Source organism: Chiroxiphia lanceolata, chromosome 6 (assembly GCF_009829145.1).
Source record: "Chiroxiphia lanceolata isolate bChiLan1 chromosome 6, bChiLan1.pri, whole genome shotgun sequence".
Lineage (NCBI taxonomy): Eukaryota > Metazoa > Chordata > Aves > Passeriformes > Pipridae > Chiroxiphia > Chiroxiphia lanceolata.
The window spans coordinates 24,178,714-24,203,781 of NC_045642.1; the positions used below are offsets into that span (position 1 = coordinate 24,178,714).

Sequence of the window (25,068 nt, forward strand, 5' to 3'; positions counted from 1 at the left end):
AACTTATTCTTAACACTAATTCTGAATAGTCTTAGGAACTTCAACCTAGCCATAATGTACACACCACAGTCCAATAATACTGTATACAGCAGTTATACCTCCCCTTCATCCCTTCTACTGGTTGTGTTATTCAAAAATACTGTCTGCAACTTGTAAGTGCAATCTACAATATTAGTCTCCAGACCTGGGATCAAACATTTGGTTCATTTAATTGCAAAGCAATTTATTCAGAGATTTATTAGGAGCCAAGAGTTAGCAAAGGCAATGACCAAGAACCTCCTGCCATTTAGCCATACAGGAACCTTCTTTAGGTTTTGAAAGTTCCGTGCTTACTGACAGTTTTTGCATTCATTAACGAATTTTAATACAGTTAACACGAGTTACAACAAATATGCTTAGGAAAAATCAATCTCATTAAAAGACTGTATCATTAGGATCAATTTCAAGTGAATCATCCTATAATTAACCTCTGTCTTGATTGGGTTTTTATACATACTGGCAAGCATCTAATTTTTCTTATTCCCTTTAGATTTGGTTTATTTCAACAGTTGTTTATAAGAATAAAAGTAACAAAAAAAAAAAATCCACCAAGACTGAAGTGTAAAAAGAATTAAATGAAGACTTTCCTATGCCAACAGGTTCTTCCAATTTCAGAAGTGTTTATTAGTCATTATTTAACATAATCAAAACAATAAAGTACAGAATTATTAGTATAGTATAATTACATCATTAAAAAAGAGCAAAGCCAAAACAACTGCAGAATACTTCTATATTGTAGGTGTTGCCTTGATATTTATCCTCATATTGTTCTTCTCACCATGACAAGTACAATTTCTTTCTTCATATTAAACAAAAAATGAAAAAAAAATCCTGTGACATAGATCCTCACATATTTAACTGCAGGAACTTGTGAAGCAAGAAACATTGCAGACAAAATAGACTTCTTGCCTGGCTATTTGCTCTGATCTTGTCCCCTTAAACAATTTGTCAACACATAGGTTTTGATTAATTTAACAGTCTAATCATAGACATTTTAAAAGGCATAAGTTATCAGTGATATTTGAAATTTGATTTTTCAGGTACTATAAAAATAATACTAACTTAGAGCCAAATAATATCCACCAGGTTACCATGTCTAGTTTTTTCAAATTTTCAGTCACTGTTTTAGATTTGGACTATTTAAGTTTAAAATTATATCCATTCAAGATAAAAAGTTACCTGTTACCTGGTCCATTGGAAGAAAATATTTAGGCTAAAAAAATTTTAAAATAAAAAGACTGCTTTCTGTATAAAGAATTCTATGCTGCTTCTCGGCATCTTTTGCAAAAAGCTGCTCTCCCTATGCTCCACTCACAAAAGAGATAGACAATTAAGAGGGGGAAAAAAAACCAACACCAGAAAACCCCCAAAAACAAAACATCTAGAAACTAGGCATTAAATCATAAAATGTAGTAAGATTATCAGAAGGTTATTAGATCACTCCTCTCCTCTAACAGGATATCACACAAGCTCTTGCATCTGACTACATTTTATGAACTTCCAAAGACAGACATATGCTCTTCCCAGTCTATTGCAGTGCTTCATAAGCCACAATGCATTAATCTCCACTGGTAAAAATGTAAGCTCATTAGGTTTTATGGTCTTCCAAAAGACCTAGAATAGCAACACTTACTCTTTGCATTAATTCAGCCTCATATTATTTCAACTTCTTTTGGTCTTGGATCCAGTTTTATGATCTTGAATACTATTTTATTCTGGACTCTCCAATTTGGCAGGATAATTTTTATTTGTTTGCATGTACTAAGTGCCTGGTTCCAAACTGGACACAATGACCTTGGTGATTCCACTCCTAAGCTATGCAGAGAGATTTACATGGTGTTTTATGACAGCACTTCCATTTATTCATCCTGATGTGATGTTACATTTTCAGAACTATTTTTTATGCACAATACTGTTGACTTAAGGTCAGTGCTTAACCCTCAATATTTTTCTTCAGAACTCTCAGCCATTTCTTAGCTTGTACTTGCCTATTTTCTCTTTCCTTAATTTAAAAGCAATATTTTAAGTTTGCCCTTAATGGCTTGTATCCCATTTTCCCCCGACCATTCTAATGTGTTGCTTCGTGTAAAATCCTACTCTAGTTTTCCATCCTCTCTCAGTGTCTCAATTTGGTATCATTTTTCACTGCAGTAAATGTGCAAGTCAATGGCTACATTAGCAACCTCTTTTCTTGAAAAGAAAAACGTGAAAGACTGTTGTTTGTGCTGCTGCATCAGAACTGACTTATATAGAAAGCACTTTTAATAGAGAATACATTTCAGAGAGTCAGAGAAGCAATAAGCCATTTTTCAAGCAGGAATCCAAGCTAAATTACTACCAGAATACAAGAGTGAACTGAAACAAAATGTTTCAGAGCAAGAAACAGACTTTGCTGAACCTCAGGCAAGGGGGAAATCTGTAGCAAGCAAGAAAGGTAGTAGATACTCCAGAACCACAGATAAACGGTCTTGATAAAACGGCAGGGCTAATTCAGCAATATACCCTTCTGAAAACATATTTTCTTTTTCCATCAGGAATCATACACTGATCTATTTAGATATGTAGAAACAGCGAATATCTATCCCAGATTTTAGGTGCCCTTACAATAAATAAAACTCAAGATATACAGGCCTTTTGTGGAGATTAGTTTATCTTCAAAAGCCCATCACAGATTAATCTAATTTACATAATGCCCAAGAAAGGATAAGAAAGTATTTTAGAATGTAATAAAAAATGTGCAGTTGATCTTTCTTTTTTTAATAAACTACAAAATTGCAGTTCACAATTCAATGGATTAGACTAAGTGTGAAATATGATTTGGAAAAAAAAGGGAAAGACTACCGTGGAAACGTTTGTACATGTGGAAAGAATCACGAAAAAAATATTAAATTAGTAAATGGATTAAATACAGTTTTTCCAAGCCAGACTGTGATAGCAAAAAGTAATTCCAAATGCAGTTTGCTATGCAATCTGACAGGAAGCAAGAATCCAACACAATCCATAGATTGCATAATCAAGTAATATGGGGAAGGTATCACCTTCACTCTAGTACTTAGTTACTTGTCTCAGCCTACCAGCACTACCTACATCTTACCTAGACACTAAGCTTAAATCAGCTTTGCTCCACTGCTCAATCTCCCTTTAGTAGCTGAGCAATGCGAACAAAACCACTGGCTTAACTAGTGCTCCAGGCACTGCAATTTATAGACCTGAACAAATCCTTTTAATTAACTTCCCATACAGATGGAACAGAAAAGGCAAGAAGAGGTTTCATGCAGTTTTCAACCAGTGTTCCTTGTTCTTGCCAAAGGAAGGAATGCATCTCTACAGAAGGTACAACCATCATCACAGCTTACAGACAAATCAAGGTAGTGTGAACACAACATGAAGTATAAAACTATAAGTTAAGTACATATGCATTCATGCAGGCTCTAACAAACAAACAAATTTTAGTTTACAAATTTGTAAACCAAGATACAGACAAATAACTGTACTATGTAACATCATATACAAGGGACCAGCCAATTCTGATTAGAAGTGAGGTTTTGACAAGTCGTGCAATTCTTCACGTGTACCTTTCATTTATTTTCAGGACTTGGAGATAATACACATGATACTACACAGATACTACACATGGGGCTGGAGAGTTGAAGGGCAGCAGGTGGATGGGGGAAGATTATTACAGATTTTCTAGTTATCTGCTAAGATTTTTTCCCTCCGAATCATTGTTTCTATTCTGTATCAACAGGTCATTCCTACTAACAGCAATGCGGGATCTACCAAAATTAGCCAATTCTAGTCTAAAGTTTTCATAGAAGCCATGTCTGTTCCTCACCAAGGTCAAATTATCAATTTCCAGTCTAACAACTTTAAAACACCATTACTGCAACCTGCTGGACAGATTCACTGACTACTGGCTGCTGCCTGGAGGGACAGGTTATGCTCCCATACTATTTGCTCCTGCCTGCAGAGTCTTGTTTCTTCCTTTGCACCACTAGAACATTCCTGGAACACTTATCTGAGCTGATCCAATCCACAAACCCAGAAACAAAATTAGCCACCTCTTTTCTGCATTTGTAAGATAATTCAGTTAACCGGTTTCATCAGAATAGGGAAGAAAGCTGGGTTCAGAAATGGAAACAACTCCTTTCAGCAACAGGAAACAGTTACAACAGCTAACCCAGTTTCAAGGCACCTAACCAGACACTAGATGCGTGGAAAACTACCACCATATTCTTTGTTCTGTTCTGACCCCAAGGTCCTTAGAACATCATTTGAAATCCCATATTTTCTTTTTTTTTTTTAAACTATTCATTAAACTCTTACACTAACATAGTGCTTCTAGAATTATAACTGTATAAATAAATCATAATAATTGAGAGTACTTTAGATGTCATCAACCTGACAGTACTGAAGTTGGGTGAACTGTAAAAGCATCTCATCTGCAACAAATTTGCTTGAACTTCTTGTTCAGTTGTGAAAGTTCAAGACATTTTCACAACTTTTTTATCCTTATCATAATTAAGAATACTGATCATAACAGTCTTTTCTGTTTCTTTGCATCAAAAAAAGAATAATGTCATAACGCTCTTGGTTTCCAAGTTCACACCTGAATCCATGTTTCAGTGAAGTTCATTTCATCAAGCAACTTCTCAAAACGAAGAGAGTTTTATTTAAATAAAAAATTGTATCCTAAAAGATGAGTATTATCATACTTGCACAGACCTTCAAAACTGTAAGAATATGAAGTATTAAGTTTTTAATAGTTGCCACCATATGAGAAAAATCTAGCACTGGATCTAGGATATCCAAGAGCACACAATACTTTCCAGCCACAAAAGCTTAGTTACTTATAACTCTCATAGACACTTCATGGAACAGGGCCTGTGCCCAGTTTCTACAGAAGTATCTTTGAAAAATACATGTAATATCTGCAATACAGGTGAAAGGGCCCAAAAATACTGTCAAAGAAATAAGGGCTTTGTACCTAAGATGAAGAATATATTAAAAATGTTTTGATAGATTCATTTTTTTTTTTAGAGATGAGACACAAGGAGGAGAAGGGAGAAAAATAGGTGTAAGGAAAAACGAAAGGTGAAACAGGTGACTGACCCAATTTAGTCAGTAATCTGACACAAAAGTGAAGGAGCTGACCTCTCTTTTGCAAAGTTTGTTTTTTTCAGCTGACAAGGATTTATCAACAAAAAAGCAGTTTTCAGTTTTGGACACAACATCACAAAGAACAAGAAGTACTTACTTAAGAACAACAATTTTTATTCAAATTAGTACTTTTGGGGACTCTTCTTCCACACTTCCATTTTGAAGCATAGGTAGTTCTCTGAAAGTAGAAAAGGAAAAGAAGGTCATTAGTTTTTATCACAGAATCATTTAGTTTGGAAAAGACCTTTAAGATCAGCCAGTCCAGCCATAAACCTACCACTGCCAAGTCCGCCACTAAATCATGTCCTTGAGAGCTACATCTACACAACTATTAAATATTCCCAGGGACAGAGGCTCAACAACTTTCCTGGGCAGTCTGTTACAGTGCTTGACAACCCTTTTAGTGAAGAAACAATTGTTTTAAACAAAACCTTACTTTTAGGTTATCAAGGCAGAGAGTTATCACATAATTTCATGACAGTTGCCTAATTCAGAATGGCAGCACACTACTGAACCAAATGTTGATTCCCAGCCATTTAACAGAAAAGCAATCAAAAGCTGCACATATCTGACTGTGAAACAGCAATAAATTGGCTGTTGAAAAAGCTTATTTGTGAACCTGATTTCAAGGGAAGGAATAAAAGCAGGAAAGAAAAATAAATAGGAAACCAATTCAAGCAACAATAGTACCAGGAACAGGAGAGAAGAAGAGAAAATGATAAATGCTTCAGATAACTGACTTTTACTGCAATGAGAATTCTGCCAAATAAGTCTTATTGTTGAACAATAATTAAGTGATTTGATATTTCAAAAATAAGCTTCAACAGCTGTAGCATTAAATGAAGAAGGTGAACTGGCAACTCTAAATCTCTCAAAAGCAGCAACAGTGATTGAAAAAAAACAAAACAAACAAAAAAAAATAAAACCCTGAATTTTGTGTTTTCTTTTTCATGTAATAAATTATTTAAAATAATCAGCACCTACAAAGTCAGAGCCCATGAACTTCCAAAACTTTCCTGTGGAAAAGAAGGAGATAGCCTATTTTCATTTCCATTTGAGATTGACAGCTTTGGTATACTTCAGCTAAGGCAGCACTCAATGAAGATTATAGCTTTTCCTGTGATAAAGTATCTCAGGCATTCAAATAAAAAAAAAAATATAACATTATTATTCCATGTATAAAAAGCAAAATCAGGGTTTTACCTTCCCAGAAAAAATAAACTATTTCTTTTATTGTACCGCTCATCAAATCAGTTACACTGCCTGCTTCACGAAAATGGAAAGGTGAAACTTTCAGCTGAAGGTAAGTCAAGAAGCCAGGCAGAATGAAATACAGGGCCCATCTGTTCCAAGAGCTACCCCTACAGTGAACCCATCAGAGTATGGTTTAGAACGATAGTTACTTTTACTTTTGTATGAAACATTATGATGTATCTTCTTACAAGTTCAGATTTGCAACCTCATTAACAAGTAGAAGGTAGTACATTACGTGAGTATGGAAAAATAGATTTAGACAGATTGGCTCATGGTAAACATGAAGTCGAAACATTTACATTTCATATAATAATGAAAAGAACTATTATTAAATTTACAAGCTGATTTATTTGTAAGTAATAAAATTGCAAGCAGTACCAAAAGACCTTCCAGTCCTACCAGGCTCAGAAAATCACCGTGCTCTACAAAAACTTCCCAAAATTTTAAACTGTGATAACCTAAAATATATAAAAACACATAGAACAATAAAAAGAAAGCAAGAATATCTGGGTTGGTTTTTTCCACACTAATCTACCATCAGAGTGAAGTAGCTACTCAATAGTTGTTGATAAAGCAGAGGAGGAAAAAAACCAAAAAGTTCCAATGTAGTTTATACCTCTACTGCAGGAAAATTTGTCCACATACTGTCAATGATAAATTAAAAAAAAAAAATAAAAAATTACAAAACACTGAAATATGTGGAGTTGATTTGACACGAAACAACCCAGCCTAGGCTGGACAAGACATTCGTAGCTCTACTTCATGCTCCCTGTATGACAGTTAAATTTTAATGTGAGTTACGAGTTTTGTTTTGCAACCAACTATGTACTTATTTTAGAGTATTTTCTTGTAGCCCGTAGTCTGCTCAGACTAACTCACAAAGAAGTAACAAATACTGTACTGTAATCAGGATGCATGAAAACAGCAAATTTTCCTGTCAATCTACAAATCTATAACTAAGAGGAAAGAAATATAGCTTTTTGGGGCTTTTTTCCACAGTTCCACAGAAAGAATAGACAGTAATTTTGCATAAGTTGTGATTATCTTAAAACAGCCTACTCTGAGACATTCAAACTTCAAACTATCAAAGAGTTTGCAAGTTTCCAGCTTAGTATTGCTAATAAATCCCTGAAAATAGAATTCTATTTATAATGTAAAAGATAAAACTATTTTTAAAAATCTTTGCATTTGTTGTTCAATCCCCTCAACAATATTTACAAATATCACTAATTAGACAGTGGTTTCTTCCAGATAAATCTGCTCCTCTTGCAGAGATCTTTATGGAAATAAAGGTCACGAAGTGACCTTGCAGATAGGAAATTTTGGTTATATGCCTAGTTCTGACTGAATTGTTGGGTGAACATGAACTAGTCACTACAATTATATTTTAGAAAAATTAATCTATTTATTAAAAAAATATATACCCTTATAAAGGGTTCAATACCATCTGCAGTGTTTACTTCAGTCTCCTGCATTGCAAGAACCCATTCAAAACCAAGTCCAAAACATTTCCTCAGCATTTTTCACGTAATTTGAAATTGAATTTGAAAAAGACACAAAACCTGAATGCACAACAGCAAGATAATAGAGTTCCAGGATGCCACACTTTAAGTGCCTGCAACTACATGTTAGATGAAAAGACCTACATCACCTTGGGAATACAGAAGGATGCAGCAGTGGGAAGAAAATGGAAACACTTCTCCCTTCCCATTTGTCTGGGGTAAACTGATTTAACTTTGAACATAGACACTAGATCCTTATGCCAGGCCAGGACTACTTGCCTAATACCACAGAAAGAATCAGACGTCACTCAAAATCCCACCTTTAGCAAATGGTAAATTGTCACTGCTTCAAAAAAGATAAACTGTGCACCAAGAAAAAAATAAAAATAAAAAATATTTCCCTCTGATCTGAACAGGATACAAGTGGTAGCGCCCTAAGGAACAGAATTTGTAAACTTAGAAGCTTTTGACAAATAACAATCAAATATTTTCTTGTCTGCTCTATCCTCTTTCTCAGAGATTTTTGTTATTCTGTGACTACAAAATCTCATATGTTTACTTTTAATTTCTGACTTGAGGATCAACCTCATAATCTTACACAGTCTTTTTATATAAATATATAAAACATCATCTTGAACCACTGAGTTTCTTTCTCCCCATTACTGAGACTAGACCTCATCCTCTGATTTTCAAACAAGATTTGTTATTAAGTTTATCCCTCAGAAACATTTATTTTCAGATGTTCCTCTCCCATATATGCCCTCAAATCCAATTCAGACTTTTGTTATTCTTCCTAGGTCTTACTTGCCAAATTCTTTCATTCTCCTTTAAGAAGGCAACTTCAGCTTAATCACACTAACAGTTCTTTCTTATCCCAAGGACTCAGTCTTTTCTGGGTGTGACTATGATCAGAGTTATATGCCATTCTAAATGTAAATCAACTTTTACCTAGCAATCTTTTTCAAAAGCTAGAAACCAGGGGGTGTGGTTTAGAATCAAGTTACACTCACAAAGTCACATGATCTGAGAAAGGAACAGATCAGGATCTGGGTCACACAAGAACAATCCATCTTTCTGGTACCAGGAGTTCTCATCAGTGCTCAAGTATGTGAATTTGCAATCTATTTTTTTTTTATTAAACTTAAATCATTTTCTATTACTCCAAACAGACAAATCTACTATTAAGTGTGAAAATCCTACCTTCTCCAGTACAAGCAATTTCTGAAGCACACAGACCAGCTTTTTAGTGAAGTCACTTGCATATTTTAGTGCTGGCTCTACAGTTTTAAGTAGCTGGCAGAGAACTCACTGAATCTGTGTTAGGGAAAACATTATATGAAAAGAATCAATTTTAACCAATAAAACCACTTAAACAACAAAATCAGCAAATTAGAAAAGAAAAAAAATCATTCCATCTGTAAGCCAAGTGAGGCTCAGAACATGATTCTTCCAGTTTTAAGACATACTGTTGTATTCTAATAGAGAAGTAGTTATTTAACTGAAAAACCGAACTTCGTTTCTCTTATACCCATCAATCCATCTGTCTGGTAGCATTATTAGTTGCTGATACTAAGCAAATTTATTTAAACAAATATGGAAGGAAAGAACATCCCAGGGAAACAGAGGGACAGATCACCTTTTTAATGATTATATTAAAAAAAAATAAGGTTATCAATATATATTATATAATGGCTTGGGGCTTGGTTGGGTGTTTTTTTCCTTATGATTCCTTACTGCTAGAGCTAAAGAAGGTGGAATATATTCAATCCATAATAAGCAAGGATCAAAGCCAAATCATCTAACTTCTACTGCACACAGAAGAAAGCTCTCGGGAATTAGCTGTTTTGCAGAGAAGTGCAAAGGATTCTTTCTGCAGTTCAACTCTGTAAAGGAGGTTCCCCTTCAAACAAGCTTTGATTACCACTGGTTTGAGAAGGACATACAGTTGTTCAATAAAATTCCACTTCAATCAAACAAGATCTGGGAGCATTATTCCTCACTATTCCTCAAAGTAAGCCTAAAAGACAAAGATCACCTCACACTTGTTTTTCTTTATCAGATATGTCTTTGACACTTCGACCTTGTTCTAAAAGTACACCATTTTTAATGGCACAAATAACAGTTAGGAGCAAAATTCAGTATCATTTAGTGTTTATCCTTTACAGAAGAAAACATAAAATAATTGCTATAAGGTATAAAGTCCCTTCATGATATTGAAATTTTCACACATAATCATTTCTCAAGGCATAAACTCAGCACTGTCTACAAAACTGATACAGTACACAGAACAGTACAAAATCCACTGATTTCTTTTATGGACGTATTAAAGAGACAAACAATTAAGTTACTAAATAACATCCCAAATATAAGCATATTTTTAATCAATGTGACGCTATGCAAGTTCTTTCCTGCTCCCCTCCTTCAAGATACACTGACTGGCCCAACCACTTGACTTATTTTTCCATTTTATTTACATGTCCCTAGCTGACACATCCTATTATTCCCGGAAGACAGGTCACTGTTGTTCAGTGTCTGCAGCCCTACATTTTTCACTTTATAAGGTTCACGTATGCTAGAGTGACATTGCTCACACATTACACTATTGCATGTGTAGCACAAATTTGGGGAAAATTTGGAAAAACACTTCAAGCACTGGACCTCTCTTAGTTCTCTAAAATCCAGGAAAACATATGTTTCTTTTCCCCAGAGTTCCACTTTTTCTCAGCCATATGAAGTGCCATCTGTGCTTCCCAACCTGGCAGGCTAAAAATTTGCTGTCATTCAAATCACCAGTGAGCAAATTAAAGGCAAAGAGTGTCCTCTTTGATAAAATAACAAGATTTACAAATGGCAACCTAGATCACAGCTCCAAAGTAATGAGTGGCAAGTGTGGGTAGTTAAAGGGTCACAGGGAGGAGAAGGTGGTAAACAGTAGACTATCTTCAGAGCTTTCTTGTGAACTTCTGATTCTCAGTAAACTAACACAAGAACTATGGGGAATAAAAATAAGGGTTGCTGGAAATCTCAGAAAATAAACAAAAATATAACTCAACTGACACAATACATTTAGTGGGATACTCCATAGCGTTAGAGAGCATACTTGGCTCAGGAAGGACGGATATATATGGTGGAGCAGGAATCTTGTCTTGAATATCTTAAGATTTGTATACTTGTTCTGAGATCCAGAATGCAACAGAAGCCAAACACTCCACATAACATTAGAATGAGAAAGTTACAGTGAGAAGGAAAGTGTAGACCTCCTGTAAATTACCAAATCAGAAAATTTAAGTGGATGAGGACTTGGAAGGACTGTTGAGAGAGATTGTTAGATTGTTGTGTTTTGGTTTTTTTTTGGTTGTTGGGTTTCTTTTTTCTTTTTTATTCTAGACAGCTAGTAGAATCATTCAAAGCACAAAATTTAATAATAATGATTCACAGAGTAGGCCTTTTAGGAAGCAGATCACAGATAAAACTGAGTTAACCTAGCTGGTAACTGGCTTGACTACTGCCTTTATAAAAGTTAACCTTAAAGGTTACATCAATATATTAATGACTAAAACTTTCCCAGACACTAAAATGCAAATCATCATGTCAGAACAAGTCCTGAAATACTTTTGATAAAGGCCAACTGCACTCTTCCAACCTCTGGGAACAATCTGAGGGTTATCACATGGCTGGGAAAACTTCCAAATGGTACTGCACATAGCTACCTGTTTTGAAGGCTGAAAGATTAACAGAAAGGACAAATCTCAATCCGTGCCAGCTGTCCTCAATACCAGACAATGGTCCACTTTATTAGTGCTGATGCAGTCAAAAGGGATTTGAAATCAAACCAGCTTAAGGGAACTAAAATTAAGTGCAGATAAAGTCCGGAAAAGTACATAAAAGAAGAGGAAAAAGTAGTAACCATTTTTAGAAATTTAACTAAAAGAATCAGAAAATTTAGAGGCAAGAAAACCACACAGAAAGAACACTCACTGTAGACACAGGCTAATGAATGAAATGACTGAAAAAAAGCTGTCAGGAAAGCCCAATTAAGAATATTGTTAAGTGAGAATACAATCAACATAAAAACGAAATAAAAGCTGAAATGCTGGCAAAACCTGTCTCTTGAAATAAGGTTAAGAAATAAAATAAGAAAAACAAACCTGGGTTTGAATTTGAGGAAGGAAACAGTTTGTGCAGTACAGCTCATGATTATTTGTTACAAATTGCAGTAATTAGTTCAAAAGAGAAAGTCTATCCTACCAAAAGACAAGGCCATGAGCAATGTAGGACAGTCACAGAAAAAAAAAAAAGGATCAGCAAGCTTCACAGAAGAAAGAAGATGGTACCATACATGTCACTGAAAAACAATTATGATGTTGAAAACATAACACGAAGGAACATGGCTGTAAGCTAATAAAAAATCTAACTTGCTTCTAGTTCATTTATATAAAAAAGCAAGGGGGGCTTGCTATTAATTAGGAAGGATCATTTTAAACTCTGGGGGTTCATTCAGCTTATCAAACTTCTGACATAAAGGAGGTAAAGTTTTTTAAAAATTAAAAAATATACACTTTACTATCCACTACAAATACCACCTATGCCTACAAATAACATTACCCAAATCTTTTACAGTCAGAGAAATTTATATTGAAAAAGATGAGAACACACAAGAGAAATATCAACAGAATTATTAAAAATCCTTTATGTATGAATTGAAACAACTCATTTAGTAGATTAAAAGAAAGAAACCTCATTTTGTACTGTGCCTTAGATGGCCCCACCCTTTTTCTTCCTCTTTTTTCCTTCTTAAAAAAGTAAGTTCTTCAAACCTGCCCACACTGAGCACACGGTTTGATTTTGCTATGGAAATTATAGTAAGAATTCATATATTATTTCGTCTTTCCTTTTAAGTTTTTCAAGCAAGAACCAAATAAAAATCATAGCACTTTATTCCAAAGTCTATCATTGATCAGCTGAGTGACTCTGCTTTTACTAACTGACTGGTCAAATAGCAGTGCATTAACAAGATTGTGGTCAACCTCACTGCTGTGACTCAGAGCCATACCAGCAGCTGGGCAGATTTAAAAGATAGTATCAGTTTCGTACTGCTGCCACTGCTCCTCTGTGGGAAGGCTATGAACAGATGCAAGCAGCGTTCAGCATCCAGGAAGCTGAAAAAAGGGAAGACACAACACTGCTTCCCTTGAGAGAGCAATACAGCTTCATGTTCATATCAGACATGATAAATGTTCATATTTATCAGACAGATTAATAAAGGCAGATCTTCAAACAAATGTCACAAAAACTATCAAATCTGAGATCCTGGCAATTAAGATCAAAGAACTGGTCAGGGATTTTCAATAAGAAAAATCTAAAAGACCTTTCTGAAATTTGCCTGGTAGGCAGCTGATGGTGCCTGATAATGAAGGAAGCTGAAAATTTGTATTGAATTAATTCCATCAGCATGAATATTATACAAAAACCCATGCAATTTATACCATTCAATACACCAGAAAATGCCTTTGAATCTATTCCTTGATACTACACACCAAGTTTAATAGAGCCTAAATGTTAGGGGAAAAAACATGCACTAATACTAGAGTACATTTCATTTCAGAAAGGTTTCAGGTGTTTTAAGTTTCTCATATTTGCATAAATCCTGACACATCTTTTCCTTGAGCACGCTTCACCACAAACAGACTAAAATAGTGTGATATTAAGAAACTGTTGCTAAACGTATGCTTCAAGCTTCCTCCTGAAGTGATTGCTATTTTTCTATCTCCCACTTTTACTATCCATTAGGCAATCTTGTGTTTGCCTCTTACTCCTCTGACTCCTAATCCATGAAGGAAATTTTTTGAAAATTATACATGTGTCTTTCCTAATTGGTGACAAAAAGCACATAAAATTTTTAAAGTTACACGTTGAGTTTAATCAAGCTAAATTTCATTTTTTTATCTCTTTCAGTCTATAATATATGAAAGAAAGCAAACAGACACTTCAATGACTTTACTGTGGGTTAAAGGGTCCACAAATGAGTGCTCCATTCGTTCCCAAAACAAGTAAATATTGGTAGTAAGCCATCTTTCCCTACACTGTACAATGACCATGATACAAGCTACCCTATTGTGTTGAGTTGACCTTGGCTAGACAACCAGTGCCCACCAAGATGATCTATTACTCCCCCTTCTCAGCTGGACAGAGGAGAGAAAATAAGATGGAAAACAACTCCTAGGTTGAAAGAAGGCAGTTTACCAAAGCCAAATCGAAAGTTTGTGCATGAACGAGCAAAGAGGAAAAAAAGATAATTTTTATTCTCTCTTTCCCATCAGCAAGTGCTGTCCAGCCACTTCCCAGGAAGCAGAGTTTCAGCATGTGTCGTGGTTGTTCCAGAGGGCAAACATTGTAAATAACAAATGGCCCACTTTCCTCCTCCTTTTCTTAGCTTTTTCATTTAAGCTGACATCACACGGTATGGAATATCCCCTTGGTTAATTGGCTCAGCCGTCCTAGTTGTGTCCCTGCTCAGGATCTTTCCCACCACCAGCCTATTGTTGGGGGGCAGAATGTTGAAGAAACAGTGCTGATGCTGTGCCAGCACCACTTAACAGTAGCCAAACACCAGTGTGTTATCACCACCTTTCCAGCCACCAATGCAAAGCACAGCACTGTGAGGGCTGCTATGGGAAAAATGAACTCCATCTCAGCCAGATCCAATACACCTACGTGACCAGTATAAGGTATAAACCAGTATAACTACATAGTTTTGTATATACTTACGTCTATACGTGTATTATACGGATATGTACAGTCTACATGTATAATCTAGTTTTCAAGCAGGAAAGAACTTTATAAATTGCACCAAGCACCACTTCTGTTTTCCTTTATAACAGCAGCTTCAATTAACCACAGATCACCCCTTCTCACTGCAGTCAAGTTGCTGCCAGATACCAAGCAAAGAAAACAAAGCAGAACTCAAACACTCAGAGATACAGAATCATGAAAATGGTTTTATGCTAAATCTTGATTCCAGTAAGAGGACAGTAGGAAAGTAAAAAGTAATATATGGAAGAACTATGGGAAGCACGAAAGAAAAGACACTGAGACAATGCTAAAAAAAACCCCAACATTGATATGTAATCTTAAAACTGACATAAAAGCAAATTTTGTAGCAGTTTTCACTATACATGTAGTTTTAATAAGATACAGTTTGACATCAGTGTTGTCCATCATTGAACTCACTAGATTGTTTACTGGACAAAGGAGAAACTTGTGACTACATTTCTGACAAGAAATAGAAAGTCTTGTGCTGATAAAGCACAAGATGAAAGATAAAAGATAAAAGACAGATGAGAGAGAAGATGTTGAGGCTCAAACTGCACCCTCAAGAATTGATGACTGCCTTCCAAAGATCTTTTCTCTACACATTGTACATGCTACCACCAATTACATATACCTAATAAGTGCAGGTTAGGGAAGACAGACCCCTGTAATAGTATAAATATCATTAGAAATCACAGTTCAAAAGAAAATACTTTGTTTTGGTTTACCACACTCCAGCAGAAACTTTTCACACTGATATGTGCTACTAATACACCACAAAAAGTATTTAGACTGATTCTGATTATTCTTAAAGACCATCATATGGTATTTGGGGTTTTTTATGTCAGTACATACTAACTGCACACCTGAACTATCCACCTTCAAAATAAAAGTCCTTACACAGCACATCCAAACACAGATGAAGAATTCTCAGATGGGAATACACAGTTTTTTCATCTATAATCACATCTGACCTTACATAAAAATTTTTAAAATGCCACAACCTAAGGGCCCTGAGCTCTAGATACACTTCAACACCAGATGATGACAGTCAAACACCATATTAAAAACATTTTCAAGCAACAACCAGGAAAAGAACTGTCCAAAGGAGCATTCCACATGCTTCCATTTCACAGCACTTATGATTTCAAAAAGAACAGTTAAAGCTAACACCTTTTTTGATAAGATATGGCTAAGCCAGATAAAGAAATAATCAATCTCATTGTAGTTGCTTCTGCCAGGGAAGGTAAGAAGTTTAAATTACATACTGCACAATTGTAGGAGACTTCAGGAGAAAAGCCAGTACCAAAAGCTTATCAATCTAAAGATTCCCTGTTTGTTTATGACTTCGAGGAGCCCTTGAATGATAGTATGGCAGAGAAACATTAACTACACAAGCAGTTCTTTACTGTCCTAGAAGTCAGATCAGTGGAAACTCCTGTAAGAAACAAAAAACTGTACTGGTTAAATGTTTGACTTGCAGGTGTCACTGAGTTATATCCACTATTTACAAATTTCTCAGCAGGAACCAATAATCTTCATGAACATCCAGGATGCACCTTTGCTGTCTAACACAGTGTGAGCATATTGCAACATTTCACATCGATGTCATAAGGAAATATATTTAAATGAAAATTTAATGACTGTGGAAAAGCGCTTACATGTTTATATTAGCCATATAAACATGAAGAAAGTCAAAAGGCCTGACTGCAATGAAAGCTGTACACACCTTTGAGGTAGCACTCTGAAATAAACAAGATACAATTCTGCTTACTATTTTTCACACTTATTTTAAAATATAACCATGTAATTGATACCTTGGTTAACATTTCTGATGGGACACTAAACCATATTTCCATTTACTAGCTCAGATTTTTGAAAACAAAAAAACTTAAATAAATCTATAAAAACAAAAGACCATCAAAATTAATCATTTATTTTCCTAAACAATCTGTAGCAAAACACATTTTGTGTGGTTTAAAGGACAAGCTGCCATCCAGAGGGACCTGGACAAGCTTGAGAAGTGGGCCTGTGGCAATCTGATGAGATTTAATAAGGTCAAGTGCAAGGTGTTACACCTGAATCAGGGCAACGCCCGTGTCCTGGTTCTGGCCAGGACAGGGTTAATGTTTTGCAGTAACTCGAAGGGAGCATGGCTAGGACACCAAGGTTATTCTGTATCACCTCCTGTCATTGCCTGGGCCAGGAAAAGGGGACTCTCACTTCTAAGGAGAAGGGATTCCTTCCAGTCAAGAAAACGTGGTTGATGAAGCCGTTCGGTATTGTCTATTATTGGGAATGTTTGTCCATGTGAATCATTTCTTTTCTCATACCTTTTGTTATTAATATTGTTACTCTTACTGTTCCTTTTCTTATCTCATTGCTGTTTCCAGCAAATTGTTCTTATCTCAACCCATTCATATCTCAACCCATCTTTGCCTTTTGTGTCTCCAGTTGGAGGGAGGAAGGGGAGCTCCAGGTGGTTTGGAGAGTCTTGGTGGGGGCATTGAACCAAGGAGTACCCTTCCTAAACCACAACACCCTGGTATCAGTACAGCCTGGGGATGAACAGATCAAGAGCAGCCCTGCTGAGGACTTGGAGATGCTGGTGGATGAGAAACTGGACGTGGGCTGGCAATGTGCACTCGAAGCCCAGAAAGCCAAACGTAACCTGGGCTGCATCAAAAGCAGTGTGGCCAGCAGGATAAGGGAGGGGATTCTGCCCCTCTGCTCTGCTCTAGTGAGATCTCACTTGGAATACTGTGTCCAGCTCTTGGGTCCCCAGCACAGGAAGGACATCGACCTGTTGGAGTCAGTCCAGAGGAGGCCATAAAATTATTAGAGAGATGGAGCACCTCTCTTCTGAGAAAGGCAAAGAGATTTGGGATTGTTCAGCCTAGAAAAGAGAATGCTTTGGGGTGATCTAACGGAGGTTTTCCCACACCTGAAGGAAGCCCACAAGAAAGATGGAGAGGGACTTTTTACAAGAGCATTTAGTGATAGGACAAGGGGGAATGCCTTCAAACTGAAAGTGAGTAGGTTTAGATTAGATATTAGGAAGAAATTCTTTACTGTGAAGGTGGTGAGGCACTGGAAGGTGTGCATGCCCCAATCCTGGAAGTGTTCAAGGCCAGGTTGGATGGAGCTCTGAACAACCTGGTCTAGTGACAAGTGTCCGGGTCCATGGCAGGGAGGTTGAAACTACATGATCTTTAAAGTCCCTTCCAACCTGAACCATTCTATAATTTCATGACATTCAGAATATCATACAGATGCCATAACCAACATGACGTAAACTTGAATATACCTGAAAATCTTTACTACATTGTACCACAGTGAATTTTATGTTTGTCTTCCAAAATACATAATTTTTTTTCATAAATCTCCACTTTAAGGAGAGGGCTCTCTGCCTGAGAAAGCAGGATATTATTTAATCAAGAGCAAACCCAGAATCAGACAGGCCAAAGTACTGCACAAGGGATCCCCAAAATTAACAAACTGGTAAAATTTACATTGTATTAAAGTTCCAATCAAAGACCAGTTGGTGGGGAGTAGCAGGGTTTGAGGAGGGGCAGGGAAGTGAATACATGTCATGTCAACAAAAACTGCAGATAAAAAAGATTCATATTTAATCTTTTCCCATAAAAAATTGAATAAAAGGATAGCTTAACCACAGGTGAAACCTGTAACTGTGATCAAACCAACACTGGAGACCAGCATGCAGCTAACTAATCCACTTAGTTGGCATACAAATGTGACAGTTCCCTTCAATACTTGTGAAGAAAGAGCAAGCCCAGGCCAAACAGTCACTGCATTCAAATAGTGAAGCTGAGATTAATACACTTGGACTAGTAGATATATTCACAATCTGCTTAAGAAAATGTGTCACAAAAAACACAGTCCTGGAAGGCCTAACTGAAAATATAGTTGCTCACAAAACTGTAACTGTCTCTGCAAAGCAAGGACAGCAGGATCTTATCTCCTTAGGACTTTAGAAAACAGTGGATTTGGAAGTAAACAAAAAATCAACATTCTGCAGAACAGTATTTTGAACTCATTCTGTGGAGACTCTAGGATCAAAACATCTCTGGCAAAGAGATTCCAGTATATCCTGTTATATCTCAACACACAGTTTTATGACCTTTCTGTCAGATTTCAGTACTTGGGGTATTTCCTATTCTTGGCCCAATAGCTTTAAGCAACTAGATGTGTTCAGTGTGTCTGAGGATAAACTGCAAGTGATTTTTTACACACTTACAGAGAGGTCTTAAGAGTAAGCAACTGAATAGAGACCATGTTCTCTCAGCTCTTCTGTAGACACAGAATTCTTAACATTACCTATGCATGACACTCCAGTATGTTGTACAGGAAAATTAAATAAGCATTTTAAATTGTGCTGATCTCTCTGTATCTCATATGTATGCCTAACTCCTTGAGAGACCAACATTTCTGTGCTCTAGTTATACCCTCATCCTGTAAGAGCACTGTCCATTGTAATCAAATGAGGAAGGATAAAAGGGCTTTCTCATACACATTACAAGGATCCTGCTGCCACTGAAGGAAAAAAATTACATCAGAAGAAATCATCAACAACCTGCTAAGGAACACCCCTTGCTCCCTAGAAAGTACACAAAGCACACATCTGCAGAGTTTGAAGATGATGTTATAGGGTGGAAGCTGCCATATTAGCCAAATTGCCACCCATCTTTACAGCCTGGCATGGCAAAGTTCTGAGTACTGATACCTAGTCCAGCGCTACCTCATCGAAATTAAAAGACAAAACTGGTTGCAGAGAGAATGTCTAGCAGTTCAATCCAAAATCCAGACTGCTGAATAGGCATCTGCAATGAAGAATAACTCAAGGAGAACATCCTTCAATGACAATGGATGCCTCCAGTGAGCCACATGAGGAAAAAGGTGTAATTCATACTGTCCTAACTACTATAAATTAAAACCACCCTAAGTAGTAGACAAATCAAAAAGTCAGATGCTGTACTGTTTAAAAAAAAATCCCAACAGAACCATGAAACAGATTTAGTTATTGAATAGGAATGTGAAGACATGCATCCAGAAGACTGTAAACCCCAAGTCATTGTAAACCCCAGATTATAGAAAAAGGAAGGGCAGAGACTATCTAAGCATACCAAAGCATGGCACAATACCATGAAGGTGTCTCAGTGAAACCCCAAAAGTAGGGGAAACAATTAATTTTTTTTTGTTTGTTTCTTTTAGTTTTTCTCCTGTGAACTCAAACATTGCCCTAAAATAAGGAATAAATGCTTGCCTAGGCAGATGAAAGGAACGAAAGACATAACGTGCCCTGCCATGAATGGTCTTATACCACTGGGGTGGGAGAAAAACAGAAGAGAGAGAGATATAAAAAGAGTCCATCAACACATCACATATATTAGATGACCATACACTTGAGATGGAATAGTTTTTGCTGTTGCAGTATGAGTATCCATACTGATTGTCAGACACAGGAAGTTATTTAGCAAACATCCAAAAAGAGACCAGATGTCAGCTACGTACAGCATATCAGAAACCTGTATACATATTTCAGGTATATTACGTATTTTATCATCATAAATGGAGGCATGGAGCTAAAAACAAAAATCACAGGCAATCTGAAAGCTCATATTTTGACACTTCGTCAACAGAAACCTCCCTAGAGGCAAAGTGAATAAACTAATAATTTAAAGAAATTAAAAATAAAAAGTTTTATGAACTGTTCAATAAACAGCATATTGGACAAATACTTAAATACTTAAATATTTATTACATACATGCACATAGACAACTCCAAATAAAATAAACTCCAAAAAGCTTAACAAGTTTATTGGTACTCATACAAATCAGACTTACCTTGAAAAGTTACTATGTCACTGTGCAAGTTCTAAACAAATTACAGTTAAGTTTAACATAAATAATATAATAAACTAAAGATGAAAATTGGGAGGTTATTGGAACAGAATTCCTACTGTTCTTTTAGAAAATCTTTTGTAATAGCAATGCTTTGAAGAAAGAGCTTAACTCACAGCAACCCAAAATTAATGTCCAGAAGATATTCACAGCAATGTTCCACAAGCTTCTAAAAAGAGTCTTTAGCTTGCAGAATTAATAATGTCATGGTGATACTCATTGCTATTAACTGTCTCACAAAAGAAATTCCCTACCATTACAGAAAATTATTTCATCTTACTACTACAAAGTTATGAAGCAAACATACAATGAAAGCAGACTCCTAAAAAGCATTTACATTCAGAATTAATATTGCTACCACAAAGAAGTTGTAGCAACACAAACTTCATCAAATTCTAGAATTACCAACAGCTAAAGTGTTTCATTTTATTTTTTATGTATTATATATTCTGAAAATAAGTTATGTAAATTATGCTTTATTAATATCTAATATTTGAAGGAGCTAAGTTAAATGGTTGATTCACTGGAAACTATGCTTTGCTACAGAAATCACCACTTTTTTTGGGGAGGATACCTAAAGACTACAGGTTAGCAAACACAAATAAAGAGGTAAAAACCTCAGGAAAAAATCATTCCTCATGTAACATCTCATCCTTGAATAACAAAACGGAAAAATAAATTTTACAAATATATATGTGAGTATGTATATATATGTGTGTGTGTGCATATATATATATATGCACTCAGCCTGTTATTTAACAGTAGTTCTTTGCTACACACAACTCTTCTGATTTGAAGACTTTTAGCCAAAAGCTTTCCAAAACAGTTACTGAGCTCCTTGCATCTTAGGACTTCTTCTCTTCCTTTATTTATTTCCCAACCTCACCCTGAAAATGTGGTAGGGGATGGAGGGAGAGAGAAAAGAACAGGAAGAAACAATAATCACGTGAGGGAACTAGTGTATAATGTTTGGGGGTGGGGGGAGAATCAGAATTGATTGCAACTGATTTAACATACTGTCAGAAAATCACCACGTTAAAATGATGCATTATAAGGTACATAATATGAATTTACATACTTATCATGACAAATGACCAAGAGAGATCACCTATTTTTAAGGCTGACAGATACTTCCTTGTAGAAGCTTCATTTTTGTTTCTTTTAACTTGCCAAAGGCTTTTCAAGATGACCCCTTCTGTGCCAGATGTCCATGTCAAAGCTGAACTACTTCAAAGTTTCCATTATATACAAAATATATTTTTCCCCTTTCCAAGGAAAGCTACAGAGAACTACACTTTTGCCTCATTACAAAAGGCTATTTTTTCTTTAAAAACATTAATCACTTGCATGCTTTAAGTTCCACATGCATCTTTCTAAGAGACAGCAAAACGCTTATCCTGACATACAAATGACGCTTTTGTCAAGCTCACTGTAATGTTAGTGTCACTGATTTTGTTTTGATATGTTGCAGCTGAACCACCTACATATTCTGTCTGTACTGATTCCATTCCAATGTAAGCTTCTAGAAGCTAAACATCCATAGTTGTATTATCACTGGATAACACAGGTTGGAAGGGACTTCCACATGTTCCCTAATCTAACCTCCTGCTCAAAGTCAGCTATGAGATCTGAACAGGTTGCTGAGCTTTACCCATTTGGGTCTTGAAAATCTCACAGCTTCTCAGGGCAACCTCTTATACAGCTTGACTACACTCACGAAGAGAAAGTTTTTCCTTATATCCAGTCTGAACCTTCTTTATTTCAATGTATGAACACTGCCTCATGTCCTCACACCACACATCTCAATAAAGAGCCTGACTCCATCTTCTTAGTGATGTCATCAAAAACACCAGCAGGATGATGTTAGATCTCACTGAAGCCACCTCTTCTCCAGCTCTCTCTCTCAGCCTCTCCTCACAGGGCAAGTGTTCCAGCTCTCTAATTATCTTGGTAGCCCTCCACCATCTTCACTTCTTTTTATCAATGTCTTTCCTGTATTGAGAGTCACAAAACTGGGCACAGTACTCTAGATGTGGTCTAATGAGCACCAAACAGAGAGGGATAACCACTTCCCTCCATCTACTGCCTATATTCCTTCTAATAAAATCCCAGGATGTTGTGGCCCTTCTTTTCTTTAGGTTGTGAGTCGGGGTTGTTCAGCTTGAGGAAGACAAGAGAAGAGAAGACTCCTGTGAAATCTTACAGCACCCTCCAGGATCTAAAGGAGAGCTGGAGAGGGACTTATGACAAATGCATGTAGTGATAAGACAAGGAGGAATGACCTTCAGCTGAAAGAGGGAAGGTTTAGAAAAGATATTACAAAAACATTTTTTACTGTGAGACTGGTGAGACACTGCAGCAGGTTGCCCAAAGAGGTTTTAGATGCCCCATGGCTGGAAGTCTTCAAGGCCAGGCTGGATGGGGCTTTGAGCGACCTGGTCTAGTGAAAGGTGTCCCTGCCCATGGCAGTGGGATTGGAGCTAAATGACCTTTAACATCCCTTCCAGCTCAAACCATTCCATAATTCTGCAGCAGCATGCTGCTGCTGACCCATGCTCAGAGTGCTGTCTACCAGGACTCCAGGTTTCTCCAGTAGAGCTGCTTGCCAGCCTGTATCACTGCAAGGTGCTCTTCTTTCCCAGGTGTAGGACTCCGCATTTGTTTTTGAATAAAGCTCCAGATGGGCCTTGTGTTCACAGTGACAAAGTCCCTCTTAGTGCATCCTCATGCATATCAACTATTCCCCCCAGTCTGATGTCATCTGCAAGCACAAGAGTACACTGTATCACCTTCTCAGGACCCCACTTGCTACCAACCTCCCTATGTGGCATTTATTTATGAGTCCATCCATCCAATCAGTCTTTTACTCATCTAGTTCTCCATCCACTGAACCTGTAATGTCCAAATCTGGATTACAGAATATTGTTGGAGACACAGTTGAAAGTCTTGCTAAAGTCAAGGTAAATGAAATCCACTGTTTTTTCCCTCGTAAAAACATTCAAACATTTTACTGTAGAAGGCAATCAGCCTAGTCATTCATGATTTACATTTGATAAGCCCATGCCTATTGTTCCTATTCACTTCCTTCTTGTGCCCAGAAATGCATTCCAAAAACACCCATGCCCTTATTTTCCCAGGGACAAAAAGGAAGCTAGCCAGCTTTGTAGCTCTTTGGACTGTATTTTGGCCTTTTTTGAAGGGTGCAACACATGCCTTTGTTCAGTCATTAGGAGGTTCTTCTGGTATCCAAGACATTTCAAAGATGATGGGGAAAGACCTCACTGTGACTCTGGCCAGCTCTATCAACATCCTCAGCCACAGTCCATCTGGTCACATGCGCTTGTATGATTTGAGTTCTCTCAGTAATTCCCAACTGAACCTTCAGCCACTGCTGGTAGCTGGTCTCCTCAAACCCTGCTACTAAGCACAGAGGCCTGGGAGACCTTGCTGGTGAAGACTCACTAAGCAACAGAGGGCATTGAGTACCTCAGCCTTCTCTGTGTCCACTGTCACTAAATGACACATCACACTCCAAAAGAAGCTCATATTTCACTTGTCCTGCTTTTTACTACTGAAGTACTAGAAGAAACTCTTCTTGCTGCCCTTGACCTCCCTTGCAAGTGTCATCTCTAGGTGAGCATTGGCTCCCGTGATGTCATCCCTACATAATAGGACCATTTTTCTAAATTTCTCCTTTGTAGTCTGTCCCTGCTGCCACTGCTTGTATATCCCACTTTTGCACTGCAGCTCAGACATGGGTTCCCTGTTAAGCCAAGCTCATCTTTGGATAGGCCTGCTTGTTTTCCTGACTATCAGGATGAATCAATGGCATCTAAATTTATTCTCGGTGAATCCCTGCTGGATAGAGCAAGTATGAAAAGGTAAGCCATCCATGTGAACAAAAGGGTGGAAAAGAGAGGAACCAATAGAATCTGACTGAAGAAAGAACTGCAATGTGGGAAAAAGCTGGTACAGTTGACACGGTGAACATAATCTTGAATTTAGGATACAGACCAAGTCTGAGATGGGTAAGAAAACAGGTAGGAAAGGAAAAAACAAATTCAAATGGAGTCAGATGCAGAACATAGAGAGTATAGATCCTAGTTATGATGGAGAACTGAATGTGAAACTGAGGATAGTGGACAGAAACCTGAGACCATCAGACAAGAGTGTGAATAGCTGGAAAGCAAAGAACACTGGGATAAAAAATTTATTAGGCAAAATCTCCCCACACAGCAGTTCTGGATCTCAGACAAGAAGCCCTTCAACAAGAAACAAACTGTTTACATTGGGAAAATAGGATTGCGACAAAAATTTCAGAATAGGACAAAAAAGATTGGGACAGGAAGATATCACACAAGGAATAAGCAAAAAAATCAGC

At 36.8% G+C, this 25,068-nt stretch overlaps 1 protein-coding gene across 3 annotated transcripts in view; it reads right to left on the bottom strand.

Annotated features, from left to right (window-relative positions):
• FUT8 (fucosyltransferase 8) overlaps positions 1-25,068 on the bottom strand; it is a 111,775-nt gene that overhangs the window by 82,550 nt on the left and 4,157 nt on the right. For 2 of the 3 annotated variants that reach the window (XM_032691250.1, XM_032691252.1), the window contains exon 2: positions 5,297-5,377. The gene's annotated coding sequence lies outside the window, so the exon portion shown is untranslated. Of the gene's footprint in view, positions 1-5,296; positions 5,378-9,155; positions 9,270-25,068 lie in introns of all 3 variants that reach the window. The other variant, XM_032691251.1, reaches the window with a different exon arrangement.